This window comes from Delphinapterus leucas, chromosome X, assembly GCF_059928025.1.
Source record: "Delphinapterus leucas isolate spDelLeu-1000000601 "Yukka" chromosome X, BTC_Dleu_Yukka2, whole genome shotgun sequence".
NCBI classification, from domain to species: Eukaryota; Metazoa; Chordata; class Mammalia; order Artiodactyla; family Monodontidae; genus Delphinapterus; species Delphinapterus leucas.
In genome coordinates, this window is record NC_143150.1 from 69,055,419 (window position 1) to 69,082,957 (window position 27,539).

A 27,539-nucleotide genomic window follows, 5' to 3' on the forward strand; every position below is an offset into this window, starting at 1 on the left:
GTATGTCTCTCAATTAATTTAGGTCATTGATTTCTTCCACCAAAATTTTGAAGTTGAAAGGTTATTTAAATACAAATTATATAATTCTTTAATAAATATGGGCCTATTCAAATTATCTGTTCTTGGGGTAATTATAGTAGTTGGTGTTTTAATATCTTTTAATGCCTTTAGGGTTTGTAATAACATCATCTTTTATTCATGATAATAATAATTTTGTTATGTCTCTTTTTTTCTTGGAGGTTACAGCAGGTAGCTTATCAAATTTATTGATTTTAGAAAGGTTTGCTTTTGCTAATTTTACTTATTTTCTTTTTTCAATTTCACTGATTTTAGCTCCCATATTTATTATTCATTACTACTGCTTGCTTTCAGTTTAACTTGTTCTTTTTCTACCTGCTTCAAGGGGAAATTTCTAATGATTTAAAGCCTTTCTTGAATACCAATGTAAGAATTTAACGTTAAAAATTTCAAGTTCTGTGTAGAAACATCCCAGTTTTGATATGCTGTATGTCTGTTTTATTCAGTTCAAAATATTTTCTAATCTAATTCTTATACAAATCTAATTTCTTATACCAATTAGATTTGGAGAGGTTGTCGCTTAATTTCCAAAGAGTAGAGGATGTATCAGATGTTTCTGTTACTGATTTCTGGTTTAATTCCATTATTGCAACAAATAACACTTTCTATGATTATGATCATAGTACATTTGATCAAATTTCCTTTTGGCTGAGCATATGGTGAATACTGCTGAATGTTTCAAGTGAACTTGCAATCTACAGTTGTTAGGCGGAGTGTTCCATAAATGTCATCTAAGTCAAGTTGATTTATAGTGTTCAGACTTCTACATCCATGATATTTTCTGTCTACGTGATTTCATATATGAATAAAATAATGAATTAATAATAATAATTGATGAATAACGAGAGAGGAAAGTTAAATTCTCCAAGAATAATTGTGGATCTTTCTATATCTCTTTTCACTTTTTGTTTCACTTACGTTGAAAAATATAGTTAGTTGCATCCTAAGTTAAGAATAATCCAGAGAGGGCCATATCTCTTGCGCCCGTGGCTGTCTGCTTCCCTGCGCATTTGGTGCTAATGGGGCTCATGCAATCCAAGCAGTCATACCACCTCTGTGCACAGTCCTCTCAGGGGCAGACCCAAGAGCTCCAAGGCATCCACAGGACCAGACTCCTGTGGGTGGACCACACACAGAGATGGGGATAAAAGAAAAGCTCTACTCCAGCGATGGGGCGACTAAGGAAGAAAACCGAATATCTTTCTATCACTTGCACAAGCTGAAGATTAAATCCCTGTGTTCAGCTAGTTAGACTGTGCATCTATGGAATATCTGAGTAGACAATGAGTGTTCCCACAAATGAAAATGCTCAAGCTCTGGCAACTGTGGACTTTGGGGGCAAGTGCGCAAAGGAATTGGGCCAGATCAGAGTCTGAGTGGTCCCCACAGGGCCCACAGGAGGTCCAGAGATGAGCCCAGAGGCAGAGGAGAGACCCTGGGGAGGCAGAGGTGGGCTGTGACTCACAGTGTGTGCAAGGACACTTACAGCAGAGACCCCAGGGAAACATAATTACTACTATTAATTTCATTATGTTTTGATTCATTGTGTTGTTTGTTCTGGCTTTTTTGTTTTGTTTTATTTTGTTGTTAGCTGTTGTTTTAGTATTTATTTTATTTACTCTTTTGGGATCTGCATGTTTTATAACATAGCTTTTAATTTTTTAAAATATTTCCATTTCTACTTTGCTTTTGTATTGTCCTGTGTTTTTTCCCTTTTTATTTTACTTTTGTTTTATTATTTTTAATCATTTGTATCAGTTTGTTCTGTTTCCTTGTTTTTTCTTCAGTTGGGACACTGTTTTGGTTTTGTTTTTAGGTTATGTGTTTTTGTTAGATTTAATCCTAATTGTTTGATTTTGTTCTGAGTTCGGCTATTTGGTTGTTCTCTTGCTGTTCGTTTTATTTTGCTCTGTTTCTGTTTCTTTTATGTGTGTGTGTTTCCTGGTTTCTGTTTTTGTCTGTTTGATTTTGTTTTTAACATTTCTCTGGGGATTGGTTGACTTATTTTTTCTTTAATGTATTTTCTATTTTTTCTTTTTTATATTTCCATTTCAACGTTGCTATTCTGTTGTTCTATCTTCTTTTCCCTATCTCGTTTTCTTTTTCTTTTAATCATTTTTGTCAGTTCGTTTTATTTCCTTCCTTCATTCGTCAGTTGGAACTCTGCTTTGGTTTTGTTTTCTGGTTTTGTGTTTCTGTCAGTTTTCTTTTAATTGTTTGATTTTGCTCTTGGGTTCTTTTGTTTGTCTGGTTGTTCTCTTCCTTTTTGATTTGTTTGGTTCTGATTTTATTTCTTTTGTGTGTGTGCGTGTTTCCTTGTTTCTGTTTCTGTTTGCTTGATTTTACTTTTTACCATTTCTCTGGTGTTTTGTTAGTCTTTTGTTTCTTTAATCCCCTTTATTTCTGGGATGAGTGACTTGCAAGGTCTTGGTCCCTTGACCAGAAGTTGGGCCTGAGGCTCTGGGGTGGGAGCATCAAGTCCAGGACCTGCACCATTAGAGAATTCCCAGCCCCAGGGAAGATTAACTGCTGAGAGATCTCACAGAGGACTCTATCTGAAGCCAAGACCCGGCTCCACCCAACTTCCAGCAGCTCCCAGCGCTGGATGCCTCACACCAAACAAACAAGACAGGAATACAAACCCACCCAGCAGCACACAAACTACCTAAGGTCATACTTAGTTCACAGACAACACAAAACACACCACCTGACACGGTCCTGCTAATCCAAGAGAAAAGACACAGTATGGAACTGGCACAGAAACAGAAGTATAGATCAATGGAACAAGATAGAAAGCCCAGAGATAAACCCATGCACATATGGTCACCTTCTCTTTGACAAAGGGGCAAGAATATACAACGGACAAAAGACAGTCTCTTCAATAAGTGGTGCTGGGAAAACTGGAGAGCTACATGTAAAAGAATGAAAGTAGAACACTTCCTAACACCATACACACAAAAAAATGCAAAATGGATTAAAGACCTAAATGTAAGGCCAGACACTATAAAACTCTTAGAGGAAAACATAGGCAGAACACTCTATGACATAAATCACAGCAAGATCCCTTTTGACCCACCTCCTACAGTAATGAAAATTTTAAAAAATCAACAAATGGGACCTAATGAAACTTAAAAGCTTTTACACAGCAAAATGAAACCATAAACAAGATGAAAAGACAACCCTCGGAATGGGAGAAAGTATTTACAAACGTACTGACTGACAAAGGATTAATCTGCAAAATATACAAGCAGCTCAATATCAAAAAAACAGACAACCCAATCCAAAAATGGACAGAAGACCTAAATAGACATTTCTCCAAAGTAGATATACAGATTGCCAACAAACACATGACAAGATGCTCAACATCACTAATCATTAGAGAAATGCAAACCAAAAACACAATGAGGTATCCTCTCACACTGGACAGAATGGCCATCATCAAAAAATCTAGAGCCAACAAATGCTGGAGAGGGTATGGAGAAAAGGGAACACTCCTGCACTGTTGGTGGGAATGTAAATTGATACAGCTGCTATGGAGAACAGTATGGAGGTTCCTTAAAAAATAAAAATAGAACTACCATATGACCCAACAATCCCACTACTGGGCATATACGTTGAGAAAACCATAATTCAAAAAGATACATGTAACCAAATGTTCAGCATTGAACACAAATTTGCAGCACTATTTATAAGAGCCAAGACATGGAATCAATGTAAATGTCCATTAACAGATGAATGGATAAAGAAGATGTGGCAGATATATATAATGGAATATTACTTAGCCACAGAAAGGAATGAAATTGAGTTATTTGTAATGAGGTGGATAGACCTAGAGCCTGTCACACAGAGTGAAGTCAGAAAGAGAAAAACAAATGCCATATGCTAACGCACAAATATGGAATCTGAAAAAACAGTACTGTATAATTGTAAAGCAATTATACTCCAGTAAAGATATTAAAAAGAAAAAAAAAATAATCCAGATACTTTTCTCCATTCTGTAGTCTTACCATTCTACTCATTTCACATAGTTTATCATTTTATTCCTGTTACTCATTACATATCTTAGTTACTCTATTTAAAGTGGGTATTCTTTGGGATTTTTCTAGGTGATGTATTTTTTTTAAATTATATTTAGGGCTTCTGGGAAGGTGGCGGAAGAGTAAGATGTGGAGATCACCTTCCTCCCCACAGATACACCAGAAATACATCTACACGTGGAACAACTCCTACAGAACACTTACTGAATGCTGGCAGAAGACCTCAGACCCCCCAAAAGGCAAGAAACTCCCCACGTACCTGGGTAGGGCAAAAGAAAAAAGAATAAAGAGAGACAAAAAGATAGGGATGGGAACTGCACCAGTGGGAGGGAGCTGTGAAGGAGGAAAGGTTTCCACACACTAGGAAGCCCCTTTGTGGGCAGAGACTGCGGGTGGTGGAGGGGGAAGCTTCGGAGCCGCAGAGGAGAGCACAGCAACAGGGGTGCGGAGGGCAAAGCGGGAAGATTTCCACACAGAGGATCGGTGACGAACGGCACTCACCAGCCTGAGAGGCTTGTCTGCTCACCTGCTGGGGCGGGCGGGGCTGGGAGCTGAGGCTCGGGCTTTGGTCGGAGCGCCGGGAGAGGACTGGGGTTGGCGGCGTGAACACAGCCTGCAGACGGTTAGTGCACCACGGCTAGCCAGGAGGGAGTCCGGGGAAAATATTGGAGCTGTCGAAGAGGCAAGAGACTTTTTCTTCCCCCTTTGTTTCCTGGTGCGCGAGGAGAGGGGATTAAGAGCACTGCTTAAAGGAGCTCCAGAGACGGGCGCGAGCCGCGGCTAAAAGCGTGGACCACAGAGATGAGCATAAGATGCTAAGGCTGTAGCTGCAGCCACCAAGAAGCCTGTGTGCAAGCACAGGTCACTATCCACATCCACCTTCTGGGGCGCCTGGGCAGCTCGCCACTGCCAGGGTCCCAGGATCCAGGGACAACTTCCCCGGGAAAACGCACGGCACGCCTCAGGCTGGTGCAACGTCATGCTGGCCTCTACCACCGCAGGCTTGCCCTGCACTCCATACCCTTCCTTCCCCCCAGCGTGAGTGAGCCAGAGTCCCCGAAGCAGCTGCTCCTTTAACCCCGTCCTGTCTGAGCGAAGAACAGATGCCCTCCGGCGACGTACATGCAGAGGCGGGGCCAAATCCAAAGCTGAGCCCTGGGAGCTGTGAGAAAAAAGAAGAGAAAAGGAAACCTCTCCAAGCAGCCTCAAAATCATTGGATTAAAGCTTCACAATTAACTTGATGTACGCTGCATTTGTGGAAAACCGGAATAGACAACGAATCATCCCAAATTGAGGAGGTGGACTTTGAGAGCAACATTTATGATATTTTCCCCCTTTCCTCTTTTCGTGAGTGTGGATGTGTAGGCTTTTGTGTGAGATTCTGTCTGTATAGCTTTGCTTCCACAGTTTGTCCTAGAGTTCTATCCGTCCGTTTTTTTTGTTTTTTAAATATTTTTTATTAATAATTATTTTTTATTTTAATAACGTTTAATTATATCTTACTTTATCATATTTTATTTTTTCATCTTTCTTTCTTTCTTTCCTTCCTACCTTCCCTCCTTCCTTCCTTCCTCCCTCCCTTCCTCCATCCCTCCTTTCTTTCTACTAATTCACTAATTCTTTCTTTCTACTTTTTCTCCCTTTTATTGTGAATCGTGTGGATGAAAGGCTCTTGGTGCTGCAGCCAGGAGTCAGTGCTGTGCCTCTGAGGTGGGAGAGCCAACTTCAGGACACTGGTCCACACGAGACCTCCCAGCTCCACGTAATATCAAATGGCGAAAATCTCCCAGAGATCTCCAACTCAACACTAGCAGCCAGCTTCACTCAATGACCAGCAAGCTACACTGCTGGACAACCTATGCCAAACAACTACCAAGACAGGAACACAACCCCACCCATTAGCAGAGAGACTGCCTAAAATCGAAAGATCACAGATACCCCAAAACACACCAACAGACGTGGACTTGCCCACCAAAAGAAAAGATCCGGCCTATCCACCAGAACACAGGCACTAGTCCCCTCCACCAGAAAGCCTACACAACCCACTGAACCAACCTTAGCCACTGAGGACAGAGAACACAAACAACGGGAACTACGAACCTGCAGGCTGCAAAAAGGAGACCCCAAACACAGTAACATAAGCAAGATGAGAAGACAGAAAAACACACAGCAGTTGAACGAGCAAGATAACAACCCAGCAGACCTAACAAACGAAGCAGAAATAGGCAGTATACCTGAAAAAGAATTCAGAATGATAGTAAAGATGATCCAAACTTTTGGAAACAGAATAGACAAAATGCAAGAAACATTTAACAAGGACCTACAAGAACTAAAGATCAAACAAGCAACGATGAAAAAAACAATAAATGAAATTAAAAATACTCTAGATGGGATCAATAGCAGAATAACTGAGGCAGAACGGTTAAGTGACCTGGAAGATAAAATAGTGGAAATAACTACTGCAGAACAGAATAAAGAAAAAAGAATGAAAAGAACTGAGGACAGTCTTAGAGACCTCTGGGACAACTTTAAATGCACCAACATTCAAATTATAGGGGTTCCAGAAGAAGAAGAGAAAAAGGGACTGAGAAAACATTTGAAGAGATTATAGTTGAAAACTTCCCTACTATGGGAAAGGAAAGAGTTAATCAAGTCCAGGAAGCACAGAGAGTCCCATACAGGATAAATCCAAGGAGAAACATGCCAAGACACATATTAATCAAACTGTCAAAAATTAAATACAAAGAAAACATATTAAAAGCAGCAAGGGAAAAACAAAAAATAACACACAAGGGAATCCCCTGAAGGTTAACAGCTGATCTTTCAGCAGAAACTCTGCAAGCCAGAAGGGACTGGCAGGACATATTTAAAATGACGAAGCAGAACAACCTACAACCAAGATTACTCTACCCAGCAAGGATCTCATTCAGATTTGATGGAGAAATTAAAATCTTTACAGACAAGCAAAAGCTGAGAGAGTTCAACACCACCAAACCAGCTTTACAACAAATGCTAAAGAATCTTCTCTAGGCAAGAAACACAAGAGAAGGAAAAGACCTACAATAACGAACCCAAAACAATTAGGAAAATGGGAAATGGAACATACGTATCGATAACTACCTTAAATGTAAATGGACTAAATGCTCCCACCAAAAGACACAGATTGGCTGAATGGATACAAAAACAAGATCCATATATATGCTGTCTACAAGAGACTCACCTCAGACCTAGAGACACATATAGACTGAAAGTAAGGGGATGGGAAAAGATATTCAATGCAAATGGAAACCAAAACAAAGCTGGAGTAGCAATTCTCATATCAGACAAAATAGACTTGAAAAGAAAGACTATTACAAGAGACAAAGAAGGACACTACATAATAATCAAGGGATCGATCCATGAAGAAGATATAACAATTGTAAATATTTATGCACCCAATATAGGAGCAGCCCAATACATAAGGGAAATACTAACAGCCACAAAAGGGGAAATGGACAGTAACACATTCATAGGAGGGGACTTTAACACCCCACTTTCACCAACAGACAGATCATCCAAAATGAAAATAAATAAGGAAACACAAGCTTTAAATGATACATTAAACAAGATGGAGTTAATTGATATTTATAGGACATTCCATCCAAAAACAACAAAATACACATTTTTCCCAAGTGCTCATGGAACATTCTCCAGGATAGATCATATCTTAGGTCACAAATCAAGCCTTGGTAAATTTAAGAAAATTGAAATTGTATCAAGTATCTTTTCTGACCACAACGCTATGAGACTAGACATCAATTACAGGAAAGGATCTGTAAAAAATACAAACACATGGAGGCTAAACAATACACTACTTAATAACGAAGTGATCACTAAAGAAATCAAAGAGGAAATAAAAAAATACCTAGAAACAAATGAGAATGGAGACACGACGACCGAAAACTTACTGATGCAGCAAAAGCATTTCTAAGAGGAGAGTTTATAGCAATATAATCCTACCTTAAGAACCAAGAAACATCTCGACTAAACAACCTAACCTTCCACCTAAAGCAATTAGAGAAAGAAGAACAAAAAGAACCCAAAGTTAGCAGAAGGAAAGAAATCATAAAAATCAGATCAGAAATAAGTGAAAAAGAAATGAAGGAAATGATAGCAAAGATCAATAAAACAAAAAGCTGGTTCTTTGAGAAGATAAACAAAATTGATAAACCATTAGACAGACTCATCAGAAAAAAATGGGAGAAGACTCAAATCAATAGAATTAGAAATGAAAAAGGAGAAGTAACAACTGACACTGCAGAAATACAAAAGATCATGAGAGATTACTACAAGCAACTCTATGCCAATAAAATGGACAACTTGGAAGAAATGGACAAATTCTTAGGAATGCACAACCTGCCAAGACTGAATCAGGAAGAAATAGAAAATATGAACAGACCCATCAAAAGCACTGAAATTGAAACTGTGATTAAAAATCTTCCAACAAACAAAAGCCCAGGACCAGATGGCTTCACAGGCAAATTCTATCAAACATTTAGAGAAGAGCTAACACCTATCATTCTCAAACTCTTCCATAATATAGCAGAGGGAGGAACACTCCCAAACTCATTTTACGAGGCCACCATCACCCTGATACCAAAACCAGACAAGGATGTCACGAAGAAAGAAAACTACAGGCCAATATCACTGATGAACATACATGCAAAAATCCTCAAGAAAATAGTAGCAAACAGAATCCAACAGCACATTAAAAGGATCATACACCATGATTAAGTGGGGTTTATTCCAGGAATGCAAGCATTCTTCAACATACACAAATCAATCAACGTCATACCCCACATTAACCAATTGAAGGAGGAAAACCATAAGATCATCTCAATGTATGCAGAGAAAGCTTTCGACAAAATTCAGGACCCATATAGGATAAAAACCCTGCAGAAAGTAGGCATAGAGGGAACTTTCCTCAACATAATAAAGGTCATATATGACAATCCCATAGCCAACATCGTCCTCAGTGGTGAAAAACTGAAAGCATTTCCACTAAGATCAGGAACAAGAGAAGGTTGCCCACTCTCACCACTCTTACTCAACATAGTTTTGGAAGTTTTAGCCACAGCAATCAGAGGAGAAAAGGAAATAAAAGGAAACCAAATAGAAAAAGAAGAAATAAAGCTGTCACTGTTTGCAGATGACATGACACTATATATAGAGAAACCTAAAGATGCTACCAGAAAACTATTAGAGCTAATCAATGAATTTGGTAAAGTAGCAGGATACAAAATTCATACACAGAAATCTCTGGCATTCCTATACACTAATGATGAAAAATCTGAAAGTGAAATCAAGAAAACACTCCCATTTACCACTGCAACAAAAAGAATGAAATATCTAGGAATAAACCTACCTAAGGAGTAAAAGACCTGTATGCAGAAAATTATAAGAGACTGATGAAAGAAAATAAAGATGATACAAACAGATGGAGAGATATACCATGTTCTTGGATTGGAAGAATCAACATTGTGAAAATGAATCTACTACCCAAAGCAACCTACAGATTCAATGCAACCCCTATCAAACTACCACTGGCATTTTTCACAGAACTAGAACAAAAAAGTTCACAATTTGTATGGAAACACAAAACACCCCGAATAGCCAAAGCAATATTGAGAACGAGAAATGGAGAATCAGGCTCCCTGACTTCAGACTATATTACAAAGCTACAGTAATCAAGACAGTATGGTACTGGCACAAAAACAGAAAGATAGATCAATGGAAAAGGATAGAAAGCCCAGAGATAAACCCACGCACATATGGTCAACATATCTTTGATAAAGGAGGCAGGAATGTACAGTGGAGAAAGGACAGCCTCTTCCATAAGTGGTGCTGGGAAAACTGAACAGGTACATGTTAAAGTATGAGATTAGATCACTCCCTAACACCATATACAAAAATAAGCTCAAAATGGATTAAAGACCTACATGTAAGGCCAGAAACTATCAAACTCTTAGAGGAAAACCTATGCAGAACACTCTATGACACAAATCACAGAAGATCCTTTTTGACCCACATCCTAGAGAAATGGAAATAAAAACAAAAATAAACAAATGGGACCTAATGAAACTTAAAAGCTTTTGCACAGCAAAGGAAACCATAAACAAGACCAAAAGACAACCCTCAGAATGGGAGAAAATATTTGCAAATGAAGCAACTGACAAAGGATTAATCTCCTAAATATACAAGCAGCTCATGCAGCTCAATAACATAAAAACAAACAACCCAATCCAAAAATGGGCAGAAGACCTAAATAGACATGAGTTTTTTCTCTGACAATGCAAATTATCTTTCCATTTTCATCATAGGCAGTTATGCAGAGCAAAAGTGTAAAATTTTAATGTCATCCAATTTATCAATTCATTTTCTTAAATGGATTTTGTTTTGGCTCTCATCATTAAGAACAATTTGCCAAGAGCTAAGTCAAACAAATTTTCTCCTATAGTTAGGACTACATGTTTTATAGTTTTGCATTTTACATTTAAATCCATGATCCATTTTGAGTTAATTTGGGTAGATATGAGGTTTAGCTCAAGGTTTGCTTTTAAAATGTATGCGTGTTTAACTGATCCAGAACCTAGTATAAAAAAGACTGTCGTAAAAACAAAACAAAACAAAAACTGTCTTTCTTTCATTAAATTGATTTTAGGAATTTATGAAAAATAGGCTGGGCATATTTCTGCAAATCAATTTCTGGGTTCTCTATTCTGTTTCATTGATATATGTCTCTTTCCCTCCATCAAAACCATGCAGACTTGATAATGGTAACAATCTAATGCTTTAAAATCAGGTAGAGAACTGTTGACAGGAATGTAAATTGGTGTAGCCCCTATGGAAAACAGTATGAAGGTTTCTTATGAACCAGCAATCCCACTCCTGGACATATATTCAGAAAAAACAAAAACTCTTAATTCAAAAAGATACATGCACCCCAATGTTCATAGCAGCACTATTTACAATAGCTAAGATATGGAAGCAACCTAAATGTCCATCAACAGATGAATGGATAAAGAAGATGTGGAACATATGTACAATGGAATATTACTCAGCCATAAAAAAGAATATTATAATGCCACTTGCAGCAACACATATTGACCTAGAGATTATCATAGTAAGTGAAGTAAGTCAGACAAAGAAAGACAAATATCATATGATATCACTTATATGTGGAATGTAAAAAAAATGATACAAATGATCTTATTTGCAAAACAGAAATAGTCACAGACATAGAAAACTAAGTTATGGTTACCAAAGGGGAAAGGGGTGGAGGGATGAACTGTGAATTTGGGATTAACAAATACATACTACTATATATAAAATATCCAACAAGGATCTACTGTATAGCACAGGGAGCTATATTCAATACCTTGTAATAACCAATAATGGAAAATATGAAAAAGAACATATATGTATGTATGTGTATATACATATATATATACACACACACACACAAAAACATAACAGAATCACTTTGCTATAATCCTGAATCATTGTAAGTCAACTATACTTCAATAAAATAAAAATGAAATAAATTTTAAAAACCAGGTAGAGAGTTAACAGTCACTATATAATTCTTTTAATAAATTGTTTAATCCATTCTAGTTGCATTTTCTTTCCTGCTGAGTGACATCTTAGTTGCTTCCAAATTTGGGCATTAATGAATTAAGCTGCTACAAGTATACATGTGCAGGTGTTTGTGGGGACATAAATTTTCAACTTCTATGGGTAAATACCAATAAGCACAATTGGCAGATTACATTGTAACAGTAATGCTTACTTTTGTAAGAAGCCACTGAACTATATTCCAAAGTAGCTATACTGTTGTGCATTCCCACCAGCAATGTACAAAAGTTCCTGTTACTCCAGACCCCCACCAGAAGGTGGTTTTTATGTGTCCTGGATTGTGACCATTCTAATAGGTGTACAGTGGTATCTCCTTTTTATGTTCATTTGCATTTCCCTGATAACGTATGATGTGGAGAATCTTTCATATGCATATTTCCCATCTGTATATCTTCTTTGGTGGGATGTATGTTAGTTCCTCCATTTACTTTTTAATCAGATTGCATTCTTATTATTGAACTTTTAGAGTTCTTTGCATATTGTAGATAATAGTTTCTTATCAGATGTATCTTTTGCAAATATTTTCTACCAGTCTCTGGCTTGTCTTCCTATTCTCTTGACATTGACTTTTATGAAACAAAACTTTTTAACAAAATCCAGCTTTTCAATTATTTATTTCATGAATGTGACTTTGGTGTTGTACCAAAAGAGTCATTGCCAAACCAAAGATGACCAAAGGTTTTCTCCTATGTAACCTTCTAGGAGTCTTACAGTTTCACATTTAGGTCTATGACCAATTTGTAGTTGATTTTTGTGACGAGTGTAAGATCTGGGTCTAGATTTTTTTTTTTTTTTACATGTGTAAGTCTGGTTGTTCCAGCAACACTTGTCACAGATACCATCTTAGCTCCATTATATTGCCTTACCTCCTTTGTCAAAGATCAGTTGACTATATTTATGCAGATATATTTCTGAGCTCTATATTCTACACTATTGACCTAGTTGTCTATTCTTTGACAATGCCACACTGTCTTGATAGAAAACGTTAAAGATGAGTAGGTTCAGTTCTCTGACTTTGCTCTTTTCCATCAATGTTTGTGCTGGTAATTCTGAGTCTTTTGCCTCTCCATATGAACTTCAAACTCAGTTGCTCAACATCCACAAAATGTCTGCTAAGATTTTATTTGGGATTTTATTTAATCCATAGATCAAGTAGGGAAGAACTAACAACTTGATAATGTCTATCCATTTATTTAGTTTTTGATTACATTCATCAAACGTTTCTGGTTTTCCTCAAAAAGACCTTGTATATATTTTGTTAGATTTATATCTAAGTATTTCATTTCCAGGGGGAGAAGTGCTAATATAAAAGGTATTGTATTTTTAAATTCAAATTGTACTCGTTAATCACTTATAAATAAAAAATCAATTGACTTCTGTATATTAACTTTATATCATACAACTTTGCTATAATCACTTAGCTCCAGGATGTTTTTTCTTGATACTTTAGGATTTTCTGCATAGACATTTATATCATCTCTGAAAAAGACAAATTTCTTCCTAACCAATCTGTTTATACATTATTTCCTTTTCTTGTACTATTGTTTGAGTTAGGACTTCCAGAATGACATATAAAAGGAGTGGTGAGATGAGACATCCTTGCCTTGTTTCAATCTTAGCAGAAAATTGGCTATTTAACTACCATTAAGAATGATATTGCCCTTCAACATCCATTTATGATAAAAACTCTCCAGAAAGTGGGCATAGAGGAAACATACCTTGACATAATAAAGGCCATATGTGACAACTCCATAGTTAACATCACAGTCAATGGTGAAAAGCTGAAAGCATTTCCCCTAAGATCAGGAACAAGACAAGGATGCCCACGCTCACCACTTTTATTCAACATAGTTTTGGAAGCCCTAACCACAGGAATCAGAGAAAAAAAAGAAGTAAAAGGAATCCAAATTTGAAAAGTAGTAAAATTGCCACTCTTTGCAGGTGACATGATACTATACATAGAAAATCCTAAAGATGACAGCAGAACATTCTTAGACCTTGTCAATGAAGTTGCAAAGTTGCAGGATATAAAATATACAGAAATTTGTGGCACTCCTATACACTAACAATTAACTATCAGAAAGAGAAATTAAGGAAACAATCCCATTTACCATTGCATCGAAAAGAATAAAATACCTAGGAGGTATAAACCTACCTAAGGAGGTAAAAGAACTATATTACAAAAACTATAAGATGCTTATTAAAGAAATTGAAGATGACACAAACAGGTGGAAAGATATACAGTGTTCTTGGATTAGAAGAATCAATATTGTTAAAATGACCATACTACCCAAGGCAATTTATAGATTCAATGCAATCCCTATCAAATTACCAATGGCACTTTTCACAGAACTAGAACAAAATATTTTAAATTTGTATGAAAACACAAAAGACCACAAATAGTGAAAGCAATTTTGAAAAAGAAGAATGGAGCTAGAGGAATCAGGTGCCCCATCTTCAGACTATACTACAAAGCTATAGTAATAAAAACAGTATGGTACTGGCACAAAAACAGTCATGTACATCAGTGGAAAAGGATAGAAAGCCCAGAAATAAACCCACACATTTATGGTCAATTAATCTATGACAAAGGAGGCAATAATATACAACAGAAAAAAGACAGTCTCTTCAATAGGTGGTGCTGGGGAAACTGGACAGCTACTTGTAAAAGAATGAAAGTAGAATACTCTCAAACACCATACACAAAAGTAAATTCAACATGAATTAAAGACCTAAATGTAAGACTGGATACCATAGAACACCTTGAGGAAAACACAGGCAGAACACTCTTTGAAATAAATCACAGCAGTATCTTTTTGGACCTGTCTCCTAGAATAGTGGAAATAAAAACAAAAATAAACAAATGGGACATAATTAAACTTAAAAGCTTTTGCACAGCAAAGGAAACCATAAACAAAACGAAAAGATAACCTACAGAATGGGAGAAAATATTTGCAAACGATTTGACCAACAGGAATTAATTTCCAAAATATACAAACAGCTCATACAACTCAACAACAAAAGAACAAACCAAATAAAAAAATGGGCAGAAGATCTAAATAGACATTTCTCCAAAGAGGACATAGAGATGGCCAACAGGAACAAGAAAAAATGCTCAGCATCGCTAATTATCAGAGAAAAGCAATCAAAACAACAAGGAGGTATCACTTCACACTGGTCAGAATGGCCATCATCCGAACATCTACAAACAATAAATGCTGGAGAGGGTGTGGAGAAAAGTGAACCTTCCTACACTGTTGGTAGGAATGTAAATTGGTACAGCCACTATGGAGAACAGTGTGGAGGTTTGTTAAAAAACTAAAAATAGAGCTACCGTATGATCCACCAGTCCCACTCCTGGGCATATACTCAGAGAAAACCATAATCTGAAAAGGTACATGCACCCCAATGTTCATATCAGCACTATTTACAATAGCCAAGAAATGGAAGCAACATAAATGCCCATTGACAGAGGAATGGATATATAAGATGAGGAACATAAATACAATGGACTATTACTCAGCCATAAAAAAGAATGAAATAATGCCATTTGCTGTGACTTAGATGAACCTAGAGATTGACATACTGAGTGAAGTTAGTCAGAGAAAGACAAATATCAAGTGATACACTTATATGTGGAATCTAAAAAAGTGGTACAAATGAACCTATTTACAAAACAGAAATAGAGTCACAGATGTAGAAAACAAACTTATGGTTACCAAAGGGAAGGGGAGTGAATGGATAATTAGGAGATTAGGATTAACATATACACACTACTATGTATAAAACAGATAAACAACAAGGACCTACTGTATAGCACAGGGAACTATATTCAATATTTTGTAATAACCTATAAGGAAAAAGAATCTGAAAAAAAATATACATTCAGTTATACAAACATACATGTATGTATGTATGTATGTAAAACTGAATCACTGTGCTGTACACCTGAAACTAACATGACATTATAAATCAAGTATTTTTCAATTAAAAAAACAGAAATAAACCTATGCACTTATGGTCAATTAATCTATGACAAAGGAGGCAAGAATATACAATGGAGAAAAGACACTCTCTTCAATAAGCGTGCTGGGAACACTAGATACCTACATGTAAAGGAATAAAATTAGAACATCCTCGAACACCACATACAAAAATAGTATCAAAATGGACTAAAGACCTAAATATAAGAGCAGAAACCACAAAACTCCTAAAGGAAAATACAGGCAGAACACTTTTTGAGATAAATCAATAGTAGAAATATCTTTTGGGGCCTCTCTCCCAAAGCAAAGGAAATAAAAACAAAAATAAACAAATGGGACCTAATTAAACTAAAAAGCTTTTGCACAGCAAAGGAAACTATCAACAAAATGAACAGACAGCCTAGAGAATGGGAGAAAATATTTGCAAATGATATGACGGATAAGAGATTAATATCCAGCATATATAAACAGCTCATACAACTCAACAGAAAAACAACCACCTAATTTAAAAATGGGCAGAAGAACCAAATAGACATTTTTCCAAAGAGGAAATGCAGGTCACCAACAGGCACATGAAAGGATGCTCAACATCACTAATCATCAGGGAAATGCAAATCAAGACCAGAATTAGACATCACCTCACACCTTTCAGAATGGCTATCACCAAAAAGTCTATGAATAACAAATGTTGGCGAGGATGTGGAGAAAAGGGAACCCTAGTACACTGTTGGTGGGAATGTAAATTGGTGCAGCCACTATGGAGAACAGTATGGAGGTTCCTTATAATACTAAAAACAGAGTTAGCATATGATCCAGTGATCCCACTCCTTGGCATATATTCAGAGAAAACCCTTAATTCGAAAAGATACATGTTCCCCAATGTTCTTGCAGCACTATTTCTGGTAGCCAAGGCATGAAAGCAATCTCAGATTCCATGGACAGATGAATTGATAAAGAAAATGTGGTACATATATACCATGGAATAGTACTCAGCTAGAAAAAAGAATGAAATAACAGAATTTTCAGCAACATGGATGGACCTAGAAATTATACTAAGTGAAGTAAATCAGACAGAAGACAAATATATATCACTTATTTGTGGAATCTAAAAAATGATACAAATGAACTTATTTGCAAAACAGAAACAGACTCACAGAACAGAACCTTATGGCTACCAAAGGGGAAAGAGGGAGGGAGGAATAAATTAGGGGTTTGGGATTAAAATATACACAGTGCTCTATATAAAATAGATAACCAACAAGGACCTACTGTATAGCACAGGGAACTATAGTCAATATCTTGTAATAACCTATAATGGAAAATAATCTTAAAAAATATATATATATATATCAATCACTTTGCTGTACAACTGAAACTAACACATTTAAATCAACTATATTTCAATAAAACATTTTTAAAATACAATTTTAAAAAATGGTATTAGCTGTAGGTTTTTTGAATAAGTTTTTATCAGGTTAAGGATGTTACTCTTTATTCTTTATTTTTTTACAAATCATGTATGGGTTTTGGATTTTGTCAAATGATTTTTACTGCATCTATTTATATGACCATATGATTTTTCTTTTTTTAGCCTGTTGATGTGATGGATTACAGAAACTGATTTTTGAATGTTGAAACCATGTTCCATACATGGGATAAATTCCGTAAGTTCACGGCTTAAAAATTTTAATACATATTTGGATTTGATATATTTTGTTAAGGATTTTTACATCTGTGTTCATGAAATACAGGTTTGTAGTATTCTTTTAACGTCTTTGATTTTGATATATGGTAATTGTGGTCCAATTGTATGAGTTAGGAAATATTCCTACTGCTTCTATCTTCTGGAAGACTTTGCAGAGTATTGATATAGTTTCTTCCATAAATTGTTGATAGAATTCCCCAGTGAATCCATCTAGGCCTTATGCTTTCCCTTATTGAAGGTTGTTATTTATCGATTTAATTTCTGTAATACATAAGGGCTTATTCAAATTGTCTATTTGTTGGGCTTCCCTGGTGGCGCAGTGGTTGAGAGTCCACCTGCCGATGCAGGGGACACGGGTTCGTGCCCCGGTCCGGGAGGATCCCACATGTTGCGGAGCAGCTGGGCCCGTGAGCCATGGCTGCTGAGCCTGTGCTCTGCAGTGGGAGAAGCCACAACAGTGAGAGGTCCGCGTACTGCCAAAAAAAAAAAATTGTCTATTTGTTAAGGAATTGTACATCTATATTAAACTGATATTAGTCTGTAGTTTACTTATGTATTTTATTTATTTTTTAAGTTCATTTGCCTTTGATATAAAGGCAACAACCTAGTCTTACAGAATGAGTTAAGAAGTGCTTTTCTTTTTTATTTTCTGAAAGAGATCACATGCAAATTGGTGATAAATCTGAAAATATTTAGTTCGTTTTTGCAGTAAAACAAAGTGGGCCTGGAGATCTTTTTTCCAGGAGTTTTAAAATTATAAATGTAAATAAGTTGTTATTGGACTATTCATTTTACTTCTTTTAGCGAGTAACAGTAATTTGTGTTCTTTGAGGTATTGGTCCATTTCATTTAATGTGTCTAACTCAAGCATGGCAAGTTATTCATATTTTCTCATTTCTTTAAGGTCTTCATAGTTTATTGTTATATCTTGTTTCTCTTGTGTTATTGAACTATTTGTGGCTTCACTTTTTTCCCAGTCTTGGTAGAGGTTTGTTAATTTCAACAAGCCTTTCAATGAAACAGCTTATGTTTCATTTTCTCTATTGTTTTGTGCATTGTTTCATCAGTTTCTGGTCTTATCTTTTTCATTCTCTTCTTCTTGTTTTGTATTTAATTTGCCATTCTTTTCCTAGTTTCTTAAGGTGTTTACTGATTTTGCGGTTTTTGTGTTTTCTGATGTGTGTATTCAATGATATGTTTCTTGCAGCACTGATTGAGCTGTATCTTACATATTTAATATTTTTTGTCATTTTTAGGTATTTGTATTTCTTGAAAGACATTTTCTTTCATCAGTGGGTTATTTAAAAGTATGTTTTGGGCTTCCCTGGTGGTGCAGTGGTTGGGAGTCCGCCTGCTGATGCAGGGGATGTGGGTTCATGCCCCGGTCCGGGAAGATCCCACATGCCGTGGAGCGGCTAGGCCCGTGAGCCATGGCCGCTGGGCCTGTGCGTCCAAAGCCTGTGCTCCGCAACGGGAGAGGCCACAACAGTGAGAGGCCTGCGTACCCCCCCCAAAAAAAGAAAAAGTATGTTTTTTAGTTTCCAAGTGTTCATAAAATTTCCTGTTACCTTTCACTTATGCATTTCTACTTTAATACTATTGTGGTCAGAAAACACTCTATGGTTGAAATGCTTTTAAACACATTCAGATTTGCTTTGTGGCACAAAATATGGTATCATTTCTACATTTGTTTATTTCAAATGTTCATTTGAAGAGGACATTTACTTTGGTATTATATGGATGGCCTGTTTCTTCTGTCAATTAAGTCTGGGTAATTCATAGTTTTGATCAGTTCTCTACCCTTACTAATTTTCTAATTCTATCCACTATTGAGAGGAGTGTTTGCCAACTCTATTTATTATTTTTGTATCCATTACCACTTTTTGTATTTTCAACCTCTGCTGTTTGATGCATAAAATTTAGGATTGTTATACATTCTTAGTTGACTCTTTTATTATGTTTTGTCTCTTCCTGGCCCTTGTGATTTTTTGTGGTGAAATTTACAGGAACTCCTAATTTCTTCAGGTTCATATTTGCATGGTTAGCTTTTTCCATGTTTCTACTTCCAAGCCATATATATCACCATATTTTCAGTGATTTACTGATATATAGCATGTATAACTGGCCACGTAAATTTGTCCTCTATGCCACTGTCTTATAATTGTACCCATATTATAATTTGTTATATATATTATTGTATATTATATACATTATAATTGTTCCATAATTAGAAATTTACATTATAACTTTTGACATGGTAGGGTTAACTCCACAATTTATATTGCTGTTTGCTTGCTCCTTCTGTTTTTCATTTATGTTTATCTTTCCTACCTTACTATTTTTTACTTGAGTGTGTATTAGGATATCATATTGATTTATCTAGTGTTTTTGAGTATATCTCTTCTTAGAGATTTTTAGTTGCTCTTGGTAATAAGTGTAGAGAACTTTTGTCTCTTTTCCCTCTCCTATTTATAATAGTTTTAAATATTTTCACCACATGCTTTGAGAACCATGCTCAGTGTTAAACAGTCTTCACCTTCTACTGTTCTTTCGTCCCTCCTAGTGTTCCAATATTTATCATTTCACTTGTTTGGAGAATGTTCTTTAACCATTCTTATAGAATAGGTCCGGGAGCATCAATTTATCCTGTGTTTAATTTGTTTGAAAATGTGTTTATTTCTTCTTCATTCCGAAAGGATAACTTTGCCCACTATAAAAATCTAGGTGACAGTTCCTTTATGACTTGAAAAATGTAAAGTCACCTCTTTCTTGCCTCCACATTTTCTGAGGACAAGTCTACTATCATTTGTGTTTTTTTCTACAATAGTTTTTGTTTCTTTTTGGCCCCCTCTGGCTGCTTTCATGAGTATCTTTTGTTTTTAATAGTTTGACTACTGTGTGCCTCAGAATGGATTTCTTTGGGTTTCTACTATTTGGGGTTCATTAAGCTTTGTGAATCTATGTGTTTTAAAAAATTGGAGGAGTCTTCAGTCATTGTCAAACACATTTTGGACTTACCTTCTTTCTTACCTTCTTCTGGGACCCCAGTGACAGGAATAGTGGAACTTCTGTTATTGTCCCAAAGACCATTGAGGCTTAAAAAAATGTTTAGTCTATTTGCTGTGAATAATTTTAATTGTTCTATCTTTCAGTTCACTGGGTCTTTTCTCTGTCATCTCCATTGTGCTGTTAAAACCATCTGTTTAGTTACTTCATTTATGTTTTCCAGTTCTGAAATTAAACACTTGGTCCTTCATATCTTCTTTCCTTACTGAGATTTTCTGATATTCTATTTCAAATGTGTTTTTAATTGCTTGTTAAAACATTCCTGTGGGGGCTGCTTTATAGTCTTCAATAGGTAATTCCAACATCTGTATCATCTCTATGTTGGCAGCTATTTATTGTCTTTTCTCATTAAAGTTGAAAATTTCCTGGCCCATGATTATGATTTTTTTTTTACACTAGACATTTTGGGCATATGATTCTGGAATTCATTTGAATCTTCTTTTTACAGACCTCCTATGAGTCAGCTCTGGTGAGGGATGGAGATTCTGTCATCTAAGTACCAGGTAACAGTGAATGTACAGGTTCTCCCCTTGACATTCTTTAAACTCCAGGAGGGAGAGGAAGCTCATTACTGCTGATCATATGTAGGTGTGAGGGAACAGCATATTATATCAATGCTCCTCACCACCATGTCCTCCACAGATATCAGAATGGGTGGCTGGGACAGCACTCAATAGGGCTGGAGAGTGATTAAAGTACTAGCTTACCACATGGCCTCATCTGACAAGCCCCATGTAGAGAGGGAAGTGCTCTTTGTTACTGCTGGATGTGGATATGAATCCATGATGCCCACAAGGCCTCTATTTATGCCATGGGGATTAGTGCTGCCACTGTGCAGTAAAGGCTTTGCTGTCCAACAGGCTTTCTCTCATACTACCCTGACATTGGTTGAGGGTGGTTGAGAGTCTCATTGTAGATTGGCAACAGAGAAGGCTATGATGCCACTCAGCCTTTGCTGATGAAGGTGTGGATGGAGCAGTGATTTTTACCCTTAGGTTTGGAAGTAGTAGGGCAATACTTTCTAAAAGTTGTCTTATTTGATGGGTTGCTACTGGCTAGAGAATCCTTTTCCTAGGGATTTGTTCTGTTTTGATTTTTGGTCTGTGCTCACAGGTCTTTCTATTTACCAGATACTTTAGCACTTAACCTGAGATATATTAGGCAAAAGAAAAAAACCTCAATGTAATGTCTTTTCTTGGGTGCCAGTGTCTCTTGCTGATCTCCATCCCTTTTCATTCTTCTTATATTTCTTTTATATATAATATCCAGGGTTTTTGGCAAATAGGAAAGTGATTCTATTCCCCTGATCTTGAGCCCAAAATCCTAGGCCATATAAAATTAAGATATTTATTTGTATGCATTCATGTCTATCTTTTTATTATGTCTCTCCTCTCTTTTTAAAATTCTACTTTTCCTTCTTTCCTCTATTCCATTTGATTTATTTTATAGTATTCCATTTAAATTTATTTAATAATTTTTAGTAGGTTTTCATATATTTCAGAGGTTTCCCTAAGGATTAAAATGTACATGGGTGATATTTTCCCATCTACTAAACATTAAAATATTACTACTTTAAATAAAATCTATAAATCTTAGGACCATATAGGTCCCATTACCATCTGCTTTGTCATGAACTATAGTCCTGTGATTTTGTCATACATACAAGCTCAAAGTAAGCCTGTTAGTTTTATGAATTCTGGCAGAAGACATGAAAATCATGCCTCAGTGACAGAAGATTTTATAACTCATGACATGGTAAGCAGCATGAGCATCTTCACATTGATTTCATGAGTTCACATTGGTTCTTCAAGCCTTCCACCTTATTTCAAGGAGGCAATGAAAAATGGTCTAGGTGGATTCTGCCCATGTAATGGGTTTGCATCAGAGATAAGGAATCCCAAGTTTAGGAAACCTGAATATTTTGGATTCTCTGTATATTAACTTTTCCAATAGGCCCAAAGGATTAATCCAGGTACCACAGGATGTATTAGTGATTGCAGAGGCTCTGCCTTTGCTTGCAAGTTGTAACTCTAGGGCAATTCTATAATCTAAAACAAACTCTGGCCAATGAGATGAAGCTGACTTGACGGCATTCAAGGAATAGGTAGAGGAACCTTAATGAATTAAGCACCCCATGGAGTCAGCTTTCACTGAAGCTTTGCTTCAGGTTGTGGAGCAGGAGATAAAGATTCCCAGAGAGGGAAAGCTGCAACATTTCAAAGTGAAGATGAGATTACCCTGGGGCTAATGTTTCTGTATTATTAAAAAATACTAATTTCATCTGACAAATAGGCTTGTTGGGCCTTTTTTCTCAAAATGGATATTCTAAATGTTTTAAGAGATTGCAAAGTGTCATGCCAACCTCTGGCATGACAGAAGGAAACATTATTATTTGGATAGAGCAAAACAATAAATTTAAAAACCAGCCCTGTGGGATTCCGTGGTGGCACAGCAGTTAAGAATCCACCTGCCAATGCAGGGGACACAGGTTCGAGCCCTGGCCCGGGAAGATCCCACATGCCGCAGAGCAACTAAGTCCGTGCACCACAACTACTGAGTCTGCACCCTAGAGCCTGCAAACCACCAATACTGAGCCCGTGTGCCACAACTGAGCCCACGCGTCTAGAGCCCGTGCTCTGCAACAAGAGAAGCCACCACAATGAGAAGCCCATGCACCACAATGAAAAGCAGCCCCCACTTGCTGCAACTAGAGAAAGCCCACACGCAGCAACAAAGACCCAACACAGCCAAAAATAAATAAAAATAAAATAAATTTAAAATACCTAAAAAGAAAACAAAACACAAAAAACCTGCCCTGTGCTAAAATTACCTACCAACACCTACTTTATGTTGCCATAATTTAACATCTAAGTATATTGAAATTCCTCTCAGACAATGTTATAATCTTGTTTCCAAGAGTCATGTATTTAAAGAGTTTAGGAGAAAAACAGTTATCGTATATCCCCAGATACTTACCATTACTTGCTCAAACTTTATCCCTTTGAAGTACCAAGTTTCTCTCTGGTGTCACTACCTGAAGAAAACCATTATCATTTCTTTTAGAGCATTTTTGTGATAAAAAATTATCTAGGTTTACCTTCATTTGAGAATAATCTTTAATTCATTTAAAAGGACATTTTTCCTAGTTATAGACTTCTGGGTTAATTTTACCTTCAGCACTTTAAAGATGTTCTATTTTCTGGACTCTGTAGTATCTGGTAAGAAATACAGTTATTTATTCAAATTACCATTACCCTATATATAATAAACTGATTTTTGGTAGGAACTTTCAAAATTTTTTCTTCATCATTGGCTTTCATCAGTTTGATTACATTGTGTTATCAGTATGCATTTGGGTTTATTCTCTTCAAGGTCACAATGCTTATTAAATCTGCACATATATGTCTTTCACCAAACATTATTATTATTTCTTCAAATGTTTTCTGTGCCAATCACCATGAGGTGGCGGATGGGTAAAGAAAGTAGTATGTCCATATACTGCAATATTATTCATCTATAAACAGGAATGAATTATGGATACACAGTATGACATGTATGTTCCTCTTAATCATTGTGCTAAGTAAAAGAAACCAGACACATAAGGGTCTTATTCCATTTACACACCCTTTGACTATGGCAAGCAGTGTGGCTATACATATTTCCATACAAAATTTCTACTTGAACATTAATATTCCTTTACATATTTCCATACAAAATTTCTACTTGAACATTAATATTCCTTTAACTGAGAAATATACCTTTGTGTGGAATTGGTGGGTCACAGAGATTCTATAAATTGTTGGGGGACCACCACAGTGTTTTGCACAGTAGCCTCACTATTTGACATCCCCCCATAGCAAAGAACAAAAATCCCAACTTCTCCACATCCTTAGCAACATTTATTATTTCTCATTTTTCATTTTATACCCAAAATGTGAAGTGATATCTCATGATTATTTTGAATTGAATTTCTCAAGTAAAAATATTAAAATTCTTTTCATGTACTACGGCTCCTGGTATATTAACTTTTGAGAAATATTTACATCCTTGGTGCATTTCTAAATTGTACTTTTCTTCCGTTTTTTAGTTGGAAGTGTTCTTTATATATTCTCCATGCTAGTAAGTTCTCAAATACATGATTTCCAAGTATTTTCTCTCGTTCTGTGAGCTGTCTTTTCACTTCCCTCAGAGTGTGCTATGGTGCACGTTTGTAAGTTGGATAAAGTCCAACTACGGGCATACCTCTGAGATAGTGATTGTATTGTTCCAGCAAATATCACAGTAAAGTGAGTTGAGTCAAATGAATTTTTAGGTTCCCCAGTGGAAATAAGTTATATTTACTCTACATTGTAGTCTATTAAGTATGCAGTGGCATTATGCCTAAAAATCAATGTACATACCTTAACTAAAAAATACTGTCACCTGAGCCTTCAGTGAGTAGTTATCTTTCTGCTTGTGGAGGATATTGCCTTGATGTTGATGGCTGCTGACTGATGAGGGTGGTGGTTGCTAAAGATTGAGATGGCTATGGCAATTTCTTAAAATAAGACAGCAGTGAAGTCTGCCACATCAATTGACTCTTCCTTTCACGAACAACTTCGCTGTAACATGCAATGCTGTTTGGTAGCATTTTACCCACAGTGGAACTTTAAAATTGGAGTCAGTCCTCTCAAACTCTTCCACTACTTTATCAACTAAGTTTGTGTAATACTCTAAATCCTTTCTTGTCATTTGGACAATATTCAAAAGCATCTTTAATGGGTGTAGACTCCATATCAAGAAATCACTTTCTTAGTTCATCCATAAGAAGCATCTCCTCACCCATTAAAGTTCTGTGATGAGATTGCAGCAATTCAGTCACATCTTCGGGCTCCACTCCTAATTTTTGGTTCTCTTCCAATTTCCACATTTGGAGTTACCTCCTCCACTGACGTCTTGAACCTCTCAAAGTCATCCATGAGGGCTGGAATCAATGTCCTCCAAACTCCTGTTAATGTTGATACTCTGACCTCTTCCCATGAATCACGAATGTTCTTAATGACATCTGGAATGGTGAATCCATTCCAGAAGGTTTTCAATTTACTTTGCCCAAAACATCAAAGAAAACACGATCTATGGCAGGTATTGTCTTACAAAATGTACTTGTTAAATAATAAAAATTGAAAGTCGAAATTGCTCCTTAACTGACAGGATGCAGAATGGATGATATGTTAGCAGGCATTAAAAAAACATTAATTTCATTGTACATCTCCACCAGGGCTCTTGAGTGACCAGGTTCATTGTCAATGAGCAGCAATATTTTGAAAGGAATCTCTTTTTGCTGAGCAGTGGGTATCAACAGTAGGCTGAAAATATTCAGTAAACCATGTTGTAAACAGCTGTGCTCTCATCCAGGCTTTGTTGTTCCATTTGCGGAGCACAGGCAGAGTAGATTTAGCATAATTATTAAGAACCCTAGGATTTTCAGAATGGTAAATGACAACCGGCTTGAACTCAAAGTTACCAGTTGCATTAGCCTGACAAGAGAGTCAGCCTGTCCTCTGAAGCCAGGAATTGGCTTCTCCTCTGTAGCTATGAATATCCTAGATGTACTTCTTCCAATAGAAGGCTGTTTTGTCTACATTGAAGATCTGTTGTTTAGTGTGGCCACCTTCATTAATTATCTTAGTCAGATCTTCTGAATAATTTGCTGCAGCTTCTACATCAGCACTTATTGCTTCACCTTGCATTTTTATGTTATGGAGATGGCTTCTTTCCTTAAACTTCATGAACGAACCTCTGCTAGCTTCAAACTTTTCGTCTGCAGCTTCCTCATCTCTGTCAACCTTCATAGAATTGAAGAGAGCTAGGGCCTTGCCCTGGATTAGGCTTTGGCTTAAGGGAATGTTGAGGCTGGTCTGTTCGTCTATCCAGACTGCTAAAACTGTCTCAGTATCAGCAATAAGGCTGTTTTGCTTTCTTATCATTTACGTGTTCACTGGAGAAGCACTTTTCATTTCCTTCAAGAATTTTTCCTTTGTATTCACAATTTGGCTAACTGGCACAAAAGGCCTAGTTTTGGGCCTGTGTAGGCATTCAACATGCCTTCCCCACTAAGCTTAATCATTTCTAGCTTTTGATTTAAAGTGAGAGATGTGCGAGTCTTCCTTTCACTTGAACACTTAGAGGCCACTGTAGGGATATCCACTGGCCTAACTTCATTGTTGTTGTTTCTCAGGGAATAGACAGGCCTGAGGAGAGGGAAAGAAACAGGAAAATGGCATGTCAGTGGAGCATTCAGAACATATACAACATTGATTAAGCTCACCATCTTATATGGATGTGGTATGTGGTTTTCTAAAACAATTACAATAGTAACATCAAAGATCACTGATCACAGATCACCATAACAAATATAATGATGAAAATTTTTGAAATATTGCAAGAATTACCAAAATATGACACAGATATAAAGTGAGGAAATGCTGTTGGAAAAATGGTATCAATACACTTGCTCAATGCTGGGTTGCTACAAACTTTAAATTTGTAAGAAACACAATGTACCCAAAGTGCAATAAAACCAACTGCAATGAGGTATACTGTAATTTATTATTTCTTTTGATGATTTTACTTTCAGTGTCATATCTAAGAATTGATCGCCAAATTAAAGATCAAGAAAATTTTACTATACATTTTCAGTTATGGATTTTTGCAATATTAGCTTGTATATTTAGCTTTTGATAGATTTTGAGTTAATTTCTGTAAAGGTTATGAGTTAAAAGTCCAATTACATTCTTTTATATGTTGATCTCCATTTGTCAAAGGACCATCTGCTAACGCTACTCTTTCATAATTGAATGGTCTTGGCAATCTTCTGGACAATCAGTTAGCCATAAGTTGTATTTCTGAACTCTCATTTCTATGACACTGGCTTATATGTCTATCCTTACACAAATACCATACTGTTCAAGATTACTATTGCTTTGTTATGGTTTGAAAAAAGTGTAAATCATCCA

At 36.4% G+C, this 27,539-nt stretch overlaps 1 pseudogene across 1 annotated transcript in view; it reads right to left on the reverse strand.

Annotated features, from left to right (window-relative positions):
* LOC111178295 (dnaJ homolog subfamily B member 6 pseudogene) overlaps positions 1–27,539 on the reverse strand; it is a 133,219-nt pseudogene that overhangs the window by 46,723 nt on the left and 58,957 nt on the right. Inside the window, exons 4-5 of the transcript XR_016391343.1 lie at positions 24,945–26,774; positions 23,521–23,578 (exon numbers count right to left, since the gene is read on the reverse strand). The product of XR_016391343.1 is annotated as a dnaJ homolog subfamily B member 6 pseudogene (transcript). The remainder of the gene's footprint in view (positions 1–23,520; positions 23,579–24,944; positions 26,775–27,539) is intronic.